Source organism: Microtus oregoni, unplaced genomic scaffold (genome assembly GCF_018167655.1).
Source record: "Microtus oregoni isolate MIOR12 unplaced genomic scaffold, Mior012 000010F_ref0000083, whole genome shotgun sequence".
In the NCBI taxonomy this organism is placed as follows: Eukaryota; Metazoa; Chordata; class Mammalia; order Rodentia; family Cricetidae; genus Microtus; species Microtus oregoni.
Genome location: NW_024543069.1, coordinates 1688942 through 1699064, shown reverse-complemented (window position 1 = coordinate 1699064; position 10123 = coordinate 1688942). Strand labels below are relative to the sequence as shown.

The 10123-nt window shown below is 46.4% G+C and overlaps 1 long non-coding RNA gene across 2 annotated transcripts; it reads left to right on the top strand.

The window, feature by feature from the left end:
• The first annotated feature begins 561 nt into the window (after window positions 1–561).
• Window positions 562–8622, top strand: LOC121452901. Of its 2 annotated transcripts, none has more exons than XR_005974932.1 (4): window positions 562–835; window positions 1988–2261; window positions 5655–5893; window positions 7516–8622. It is a non-coding gene; the product is annotated as an uncharacterized LOC121452901 (long non-coding RNA). The 2 variants fall into 2 exon arrangements; XR_005974931.1 differs by lacking the exon at window positions 562–835 and adding an exon at window positions 1100–1198.
• Window positions 8623–10123: the final 1501 nt, after the last annotated feature.

Below are 10123 nucleotides of genomic sequence, written 5' to 3'. Positions count from 1 at the left end.
AAACATTTTAATGTCCTCATCTACAAAATGAAAATTAATATTATAATTAATAATAGACCCTACCAGAAAGAGGTGTTGGGGGACTAAGTGAAATGTTATATGTTAGCCTAAGGGATTGTCTGGCAAAGAAGCCAGCTCTCAGTAAGAGTTAATGGAGATTTAACAGTAATAATTTACTATTCGCAGAAGGCTCTTCCAGAAAGGCAAAACAGAAAGACCCTAGATCAGCCGCATGGCTTTCCTGGTTGTGGTCAGTTCACAACTAAATGCCTTGATTGTGCACCGCTCTCCCCCAGCTCAAGAAGAAACAGGAAATCACAGCGTCAGGCTTCATATTTGTCTCAAATGACTTAAACCACAAGGAAGGCAAACTATCAGGAAGGCTGCAGATAACGCAGGGCCATTGTTTGCTCCTGGGAGGCGCCATCATCGAGGAAGAGTCTCCTGTCATCACAGAGCTCTTTAAGGACCACAATGAGAGATGGGGAAGAAATTTGCGAGGCTTTTAAGGAAGCTATGATGGACTTAATGAGCTCAGGGTTTACAAAGACACGGCAGAAAACTGAGAAAAAGCACGGGACCGAGAGTGATCATCATAGGAAAAGTGTCTGGAAGATGAAAGTCTAAAATAAGCTGAGACATGTACAAAAAAGAAAAAGATAGGAGAACAGAAGGTCCTAGGCAAGATTAGGGAGGGAGAGGCCGACCTGTGCTTGAGTGGATGGTGAACGGGCAGCTTCTTCAGACGGCGAAGCCAGAGCCCCGGGATAACTTCCTTTGTCTGTTTTCCCCGAGAATCACAGGAGAACAGCATTTGGAGGAATAGAGGGCAGTGGTAAGTGACAATAGGACCAAGGAGTCTTTAAGGGGCATCATGGGTGAGCTCCCAGTTGGGTACAGGGTGCAGCAGTGAATGGATTATGTGCCCGGGCAACTTGCAAATGAGATTCTGCAGTCATTAGTGGTGGAAATTGAAAGGATCTCAAAGAATGGAAGATGAGATGAAACAGAAATGCTGGTGAGCGCATTTGCTTATTTTTAGAAATGGAGAGGCAGTTGAGCTCGGAGAATATAGAATTTGCTCTTAGAATCACAGGCAGGGAAGCTGGCGATCCGCCTGGGGGAGGCATTGGTCATGGAAGGGATAGCTGGCGAGCTCCCTGGACAACATGGCAGGCTGCCGGACGAGCCATCATGGGTGGGTCCCATTCTCTTCTTTTTCTTCCTTTCATGTTCTTAGGCATAGGGTCCCCAGAGGTCAACTGGACTGCGCATCTGGACTTCATGAGATCTCTCTACTGCTGTGGCTGAGGGTCTGTGGGAGGGAGGAACTGTTCTTAATGGGAAATGCCACGTGGGCACTCTCCAGCAGGACGGGCATTTCTAATGGTTTCTTGCTCTCTCTTCCTTCTCTAGCCTGAATATTTTTTTATGTATTGTTGTTTTTTATTCTAGTATTTATGACAAGACCACTGTGTGTCGGGACATCTGTTTAAACATCTTTCTCACACGCACAGTTAGATGAAGCCAGAGGCTGGCCTTTCAGCTTCAGGACACCTGTGTCCCAAGCTGCTGTTGTTGACTTACATCCATGGGCTGCAGACAGAGGGCAGAGGAGGGGAAAGACCCGTGCTGAGGTCAGCAGGACCCACCACGGTATTTCCAGGGTCATAGGAACAGGAAGCCATTTAACTGAGCAAACTGAAGATCCTGGAGAAAGGTTAACCACAGGACCCTAGGCGCACACAGTGTAGGAGGAAACAAGGGAGCTTGGGAGTTTGAGTAAACAAGAGTTAGGTGGCAGGAAGCTCAATCTGAGACGATCATATGACAGGCAAAAGCCAAATACAAGGAGACAACCTAGTTCCTTAGCTTTCAGTCAGTCTTAAGAGAATAGCTAGAGATTTGGAGTCATTAGCATAATTTGATGGATTAGCAAGAGGAGGCAGAATTCCTCACCCAGTTTTTTTGTCTGTCTTATTTTCAGAACCGAATTTAAGACTCAACCATGGTGGGAAAAAGTCACGAGATGAGCATGCTGGGAACTGCAATTTCCTGGAGGCCTTCTTTCACAAGCTTAGAGACTGTGTTCTCAGGGAAAGCAGCCAGGACCCAACACCATTGGGAAACAAAACAGCACCCTGCGTTCTTCTGGGAGCTGGGACTTCGGAGGCTGCTTGAGCACTCTTTGCTCCTCCTACACAGCAGAGACCCATCCCACACTGGGAGGAGCCTCTTCAGGACACTGCTGCCTTTCAAAGGTGAGCCTTGCCTACAGTAAGAACTGCATTTTGCATCTCAGCCCAGGCTGCACACAAACACACATGGGCTACTGAAACAACATTCCAGAAAAATCATTTATTGGGTTTAAGTGACTTGGATCTGGTCCATTCTGTTTTATTCTAGTCTAGTCTGTACAGTTCTTTTCTTTATCAAAGCTACTTAAAAATGCTTATCCAGATCATTCATCAGATGAATTTCTTGGCTTTGTGTGTGTGTATGTGTGTGTGTGCATGTGTGTGTTTTAAGACAGGGTTTCTCTGTGTAGCCTTGGCTGTCCTAGAACCCACTCTGTAGACCAGGTTGTCCCAGAACTCATAGAGATCCACATGTCTCTGCCTCCTAAGTGCTGGGATCAAAGGCGTGTACCACGATGCCTAGCTCACTTCCTGGCTAGCCTGGTCTACAAAGGGAGTCGCAGGACAGCCAGGGCTGTTACACAGAGAAACCATGTCTTTAAAAAAACCATAAACAAACAAATAAATAAAAGATGTTCCTTTAAAACACCTTCTCACCTGTTGGGAAAAGCCCTGCCTGTCCTACAACACCCATGATGCTCTTCCTAGACTCCTCTTGAGAAACCCAAGTCCTGCTTGCCTCTGGGTGTCTGTGCTCACGCCCACAAACTCCCACCCCGGCCTTGGAAACGTTAGCTATACTTCTCGGCACATGGATAATGACGTTCATCGAAAGCTCTGTCCCGGTCGATGCTGTGTGAGAACTCTTGCCCAGGCAGACTCTCCTTCAATTCAACAGTGGTTTTTAGTGTGAGTCTTAGTCCCATTCTCCCTTCTCAAGCAGAGCAAACTGAGGCCAAGGCCAAGGCAGGTCAGGAAAGAAACCCAGTGAACATGGTGTTGCTGCTTTGGACTTCTTTCCAGCTTCTATTCCAACCCCAGGGATAGTGATACTGGGTCTGTGGTCTTAATTACTGCTTACATCTTAACTGCTGTTACTGGTCGATGGATCCTTGAAGTTTGGGACCACTTAATATTATTAACGATATTTTAGATGTTTCTAGAACCCAATACAGCTACTATACTGTAAGAAGGCCTTCCAAAGGTTCCCTAGGGAGAGCTGATGACATAGTGATATTGCTCAGACGTTAGAGAGGGCTTAGGATTACTTATGTAACTCTGAGGTAGGGGTTGGCAACATTTTCCTGTAAGGAGAGAGTTAGTAAAGACTTTAGGTGTGCAGGCTGTAGAGGTTCTGTTACTATGAGACTCTGCCAGGGTAGTGCTACAGTTGCCAGTGGAGACAAAAGGCTGTAGCTGAGTCTCAATAAAACTTTATTTATAGACACAGAAATTTGAATCTCATGTAACGTCACCTCCTGAAGTTTTCACATCTTAAAAATGTAAAACTGTTTTAAATTGTGGAACCACTCTTAGCTTACTGCCTATAAAGCCAATGTTCTGTTCAGAATCAACCTGAGGTTGTCAGGTTGAACTGGTATAGACAGTAGCCTGGAGCTGGCAGGTGGAAATACATTGGACTCTCTAATGTTGAGGCAGGCTAGGGAGAGGAGCTCATCAATTTAGGGCAACTCTACACCCCAGAAGTTTCTCTGATAAGAGCTTTGCAGCCAGGGACTCAGGCATTGTCTGTGGGGATGCAGGCATGAGTTAGGACAGGCGGAGTCACACCAGGTGACTCAAAAAAGCCTTTCCTCTACTTCGTAAGGTTCCATGCGGTGGCTCCCCGGGCTTTAGAGCAAAACCACAAGAGCTGAACTGATTGGCGGGAAGGTCATTCAGAATTAGTAGAAACGTCTGAGTTATAAAACAGCTTATAAGAAATGATGCTTCATTGCATTCAAGGACATTCAGCAATCAAACGGACACTTAACAAAGCCTGTCAATAATCCATTTGAATTGCACTTCGCATTTTTCAAAGTGCTTTCCAGTACATTATTCCCATTGATCTGCCCAGGCACCCTAGGAGGCGGACAACCCCATTCTACAGGAGAGGTCACCTCGAACACCTTCACCGGGGCCACGGCTCAGAACAGCTGCGGACTCTGCCCTGCAGCCACGGCGACCTGCTACAAATGGCAACTTCATATGATGAATCTTGCTTATGGAGAATAAATATCCCCGACTCAAGCTTATTTTTAACCCCTGAGAATCTCCTAGAAACATGGCCACATACCCAGATAAGCACGAAGAACTCATTCCACTTGCACTAATGAAACACCGCGAGAATTCACCGGAAGTCCTCCCAGAGTCTGAATGTATCTTAGATGAGAGAGGTTTCGTTCAGGCTCAGATATGTTTTTCTTCTGCTAACTTCGTAATTGGGGAAGACAGAGCTGGGAGGTCTGATACCAGAGGAGGGAACCTCCAACTTCTGGGCTGCGCTTTCTTCCTTGCCTATCAGAGAAAGTGTGGCCTGGGGGACATGGCGCGCTGCCAGCCAGCCAGCCCTCGTGAACTGGGGGACTTGAGCCTATTCTTCCTACCTCCCAGCTTGGGGCTCTCATCAGCATTTCTATGCCAAATTGGGCTTTGGCACACCTAAGGATGCCTTGGCAAACTTTGTTAATTTCCCAAGAGCAGCTTCCTGGTTCTTAATTAGGCCTTTTATTCCTAGATGTCTATATTTAACTGAGCTCCGTTAGCACTGACCTCTTTTGGACCCTGCCAAGACCGTCGGGGAGGTGGCGGTGGCAGTTGAGTCTAGACAGGGCAATTATTCAGATAACTAAGCTCCCCCAACTCATTCTTACAGCGATACCCTGCGAGGAGAGTGCCAGCCACCGAGTGACGCCTTCCTGGGCTGTTAAATAACCACTCTGTGCTATCCTTCGCTGCGCCCAGAGCGGCAGAGTGTGAGCCAGATGCAAGATTTCACCGCTTAGCTCAGAGGGACAGAGTATACAGGGGGAAATGTAGACTGGAAAAAAAAAAGCTTCTGAGAAAGGATCTCAGCAGTGCAGGAAACTCCAAGGTGTCCATTCCCCTTGTCTGTAAATTTGAAAATAATCTAACTTCAGAGGCAGGAGAAACGGATCAATAGTTCCTGGAGCAGTCACACAATGGTCCTGGCCCAGTCACACAATGGGACCCGATTTAAGCTGGAAGAGCATGAATGAGTGAGAATCCCGTGTATCAAAACAGAGAGCTCTAAACACATTGTTGAGCCTCCGAAGCGAGCCACAGAAGGTGCTCGGGATACAAAAACATTTGCCAAACTATAAAATGGCTCGGTAATGATGCTGAATCTTATTTATGGGTAGCGTGTATGTGGTGTAAATATTTTTTAAATCAAATAATAAAAAACCGCTAGAGATGTCCATTTGTTTTCTTTTAAAAGAAAAGAGACAGAACAGCGATAAGACAAAAATTAAAACACAAACTTTTTTTTTTAAGAAAATCAAATGCATGACAACGTCACACACTGTCGCCACAGGAGGGAATGGAGACGAGTTTACTAAAAGCATACGTGGGGTTGGAAGCTCAGCTCCACAGTGTTGCCCATGGAAGCCCGAGAAGTTCTTTCTCCAAGACCTCCACTCAGGTAAAACTGGATCCTTGGCCACACCATGCGGGGGGATTTCACGGTGAGATACTACAAAGCCGAGGTGGAGCCTATGAAAATGGACAGAGAGGTGAGGACTGTGTCTGGTAATTTTCTGCCAGTGTGACCCAAGCTAGAACCATTTGGGAGGGGAACCTCAAGGAAGAAGATGCCCCTATAGGGAAATCTGATGGGGGCATTGTCTTGATTAATGATTGACATAGGAGGGCCCAGCCCACGGTGGGCAGTGCCACCTATGAGGAGGTGGTCCTGGTGGTACAGGAAAGTACGGTGGGCAAGCCATGGGGGGGGGCAAGCCAGTAAGCAGATCCTTCCACGGTCTTTGCTTCAGTTTCTGCCTCCAGTTTCTTGCCTTCCTTGAGCTCCTTCCTTGGCTTCCCTAAGTGATGAACTGCGATCCTGACGTATACGCCAAATAAAACCTTCGCTCCTCAAGTTGCTTTGTTCATGGTGTTTTATCACAGCAATAGAGAGCAAACTGGAGCAGACAGAGAGAACAGGGCACCCCCGAGGGAGTGAGAGTGGGCTGCTCAGAGAAAAACTGCCCTGCAATGTGTCAAGGTGTATGCCACTTAGTGGCTCTCAAGTTCCAACCTAGAGTACCTAAGACACGATTCCCCCTCCCTCTTCTTGACAAGTGAGGTCATCGTATGGTTCTGGAGTTGCCTTCCATGGGACCACAGTAAGATAAGATAAAACCAGGGACCACTGGGGTTGCACAAGAGAGCTGGGGAATGTCTTGTTATTGCAGCACAGGTTGTCAGCGACAGTCCTAGAAAGCCAGCAGGGGCCCTGCTGGGAAGGGAGAGAGAACTTCAGGCAATGTTAGCTGTGTTGGAATTCTCCTTTCTCCACTGGCAAGAGGCTTCAGTCAGACTCGCCCACGGTGGCCGTCCCCTCCCCTCCTATGGCCCCACGGTCCTCTGCCTTTGTGTTTTGCCTCATTTATTGTGAACTCTGTGAAGTTCATTTTTTTAAGCTACATAATAAATTCACAGGGTATTATCAATGCTCTTAGTGATTAACATGCTGTTATTATCCCCTTCAGTATTTCTGGAATACTTTATGGAAAAATGAAAGGGGAGGTAGTGGGAGAAGTTGGGCTTGGTTTATGGAGGACGAGTTGAGAGATGATGAGAAAATCTTAGGAGAGGTCTGTGCAGTCGTTAGGTGTAGCAAGAGGGGCCGCTTGTTCTTCCTGACCACCCGGCTAGCTTAGGCCTCAAATAACCACACACAGAAACTGTATTAATTAAATCACTGCTTGGCCCATTAGCTATAACTTCTTATTGGCTAATTCTTACATCTTGGTTTAACCCATTTCTATTAATCTGTGTATTGCCACGTGGCTATGGCTTACCAAGTAAAATTCCCAGGCTCTATCTCTGGTGGTTCCATGGCTTCTCTCTGACTCCACCCTTCTTTCTCCCAGCATACAGCCTAGCTTTCCCTGCCTAGTTCTGTTCTTCCCTCCCATGGACTCAAAGTGGATCTTTATTCATTAATGGTAATCTCAGCACATAGACGGGACTCCCACATCAACTAGGGTTGAGAATATCTCCTAGAGGCCTTTGAGCTAATGGTGGCATTTGGGGGAGATGGTGAACTTTTAGAGGTGGGGCCTCAGGGAAGAAAACTGGATCATTGGAGAAGGGTTTTTCTCCTACCCATCTCTCTTATTTTCTGTCACAGGGGGAACATCTCAGTTCACAGAATTCTCCCTGCCATGAGTGTTCTTCGTTGCCAGGAACGTACAAAGCTACTGGGCCTGCAAACCATGGGCTGAAGTCTGAAACTTGTAGCCCAAGATAAACCTTCCCTCTTTTTAAGCCTATTGATACCTCAAGTATTTTGTCACAGTGATCAAGAGCTGGCTGACGCAGGGCCTGTGACTCTTGTCCTCTGGATTGGTGAGTGTGACTCTGGGCACTGGGTGGATGTTACAGTCCTAAGTTTGACTCGGGCAGATCTGAAACTCAGCTTGAACATGTCTGCTGCCGTCTTAAACCACAAGTGCTTCTCCATCACCTGTCTCTGATATTAGTGGCTTTCAACTGCCTGGAGGAGGACAGCTCGGTCTATGATAGGCCCTGTGCTCCCTTCGCCCTCCCCGTTTGAAATGCTGCTTCCCGGCATTAACTTGTTTGCTGTTTGACCAAACTGCAGGGGACCACAGCCTAGCCAAGAGGACGCACAAAATGAGCTAGCACAAACGATATGATTAGTAGCTGTTTCAGATCACGCATTTAAAATACGGGCAGCAAACAATTTAAAAATGTACGAAAGCTTGAAAAACAAAAATTAATTGGTGAATACGGGATTATTTTTCAGACAACTGTTACATTGTCACACTTAGATAAATTAACAGTTGTCCTTGATATAATCATGAATCAAGTGAAATGAACACTTAATGTTTCAATTCTCTCATATGTTACAGTTTTACAATGTATTCATTTCAGTTAGACTCCAACTGTGGTCCATATCTTGTGATTAGTGAAATAAATGCTTTATACAATTTAAAGGGCAGATTTCTCCTAATATTCCCCTCTCTCTCTTCCCAACAGTTAATTTTAGAATCTCTCATTGGTCCTTTGGGCATTCTGATACTGGGTCATGCTGGCCCACTACCTCAGTGTGATCCATCATGTCCCACTGTCCTGTTTCCTAGAAATTCATTGTTCGATGAGGCCGAGGGTGATGGTTTATACACCAGACAGCATCCAGGATCACCTAGGAAGGACAGGAGCTGCTGGTGGTGCCCACGAGGGATTATCTAGATCAGGTTAGCCTCCGAACAGGTCTGTGGAGGATTTTCTTGATTAGATTCACTGTAGTAGGAAGAAGGGCTGGGCCCTGGACTGACCAAAAGGACTTCACTGCACATGCAATGTGACCAGCTACCTTTGTACTCTCTACCGTGATGGGACGTGCCCTGGAACTAAGCCAAAATGAACCTTTCTTCTTTCCATTGCTTATGTCTGTTACACACACAGAGACATACATGCACACATGCACACATGCACACACACACACACTTGTTACAGCAAACAGACAATCAACTAACACACTTAGCCAACTATTTTTTTAAAAAAAAATCGTTTATTTGCATGCTTTTTAAGTCCCACTGAAGGATTCCTTGTTTGCAAACAAACAAAACAAACAAAATCCACATGCCTCCCTTATTAGCTGACTGAAACCTAAAATCGCGCTGCTGGAATCATTTTGTTTGAATTCTCAATTAAAATGCAAATACTCCTAGGAGAAGGGAAAACTTATCAGGCACCCATTCCTCAGTATGAAAGCTTTGTAGGGGCGAAAAGCGTGTCTTTCCCTCACACAGCCCAAAGGCACAGCAAGCACCCCACAGCATCAGACTGACAGGGTTAGTCGAGTTTTAGGAGACAGTGAGTCTTTGAGGTGAAGATCAGAGAGCTAAGGAAGCAGCCAGAGTCACCTCCTACCTCTCCAACTCCTCAGACCTAAAAGGGCCAAACTCCTGTCTACGCCCTACCTCATCACTTCCTCTCTCTGCCCAGCCATATCACTTCCTGTCTCTTGTCTGTATAGACCTCCAGACCTCTATGGTTAACTAGTGGCTAGCTCTATCCTCTGGTCATCAGGCAGGCTTTATTTGTCAGAACACAGACAAACTATCACAACACCCAAGGAAGGTCTGAGGAAGAAACGACAATTCCTTTCTCTTAAACGTTGCTTCTCCCTCCACTCTGAAGACCTAGTTTCACGGGATACCTGGGGAGGTTCTTTTACTGACACCTGTCACATGGATGGTCGGAAAGTGACCTTCAAGGTGCCACATTTTGGGCTGCATGACCTTCACCTTGCCACCTCTGCGGAATCCCCTCTGTTCTAGTTAAGATTTCTATTGCTATGATGAAACACCGTGATTGTCTTAGTTAGGGATTTTTGTTGCTGTGAAGAGACACCATGACCACGGCAACTCTCATAAAGAAAAACATTTAACAGAGGTGGCTCTCTTGCTGTTTCATGACGGAGGAAGGTCATTGGCTAATAAAGGAACTGCCTTGGCCCATTTTATTGGTTAGAAGATAGGTGGGAGGAGTAAACAGAACAGAACGCTGGGAGGAACAGGAAGTGAGCTCAGTCTCGACAGCTCTCCTCTCGGGAGCAGACGCCTGAGAGAGACGCCATGCCCCGCTCCCGGGATGAAGCTCCGACCCAGGATGGACATAGGCTAGAATCTTCCCGGTAAGCGCACCTTGGGGTGCTACACACAGATGATTAGAAATGGGCTAAATTAATATGTGAGAATTAGCCTAGA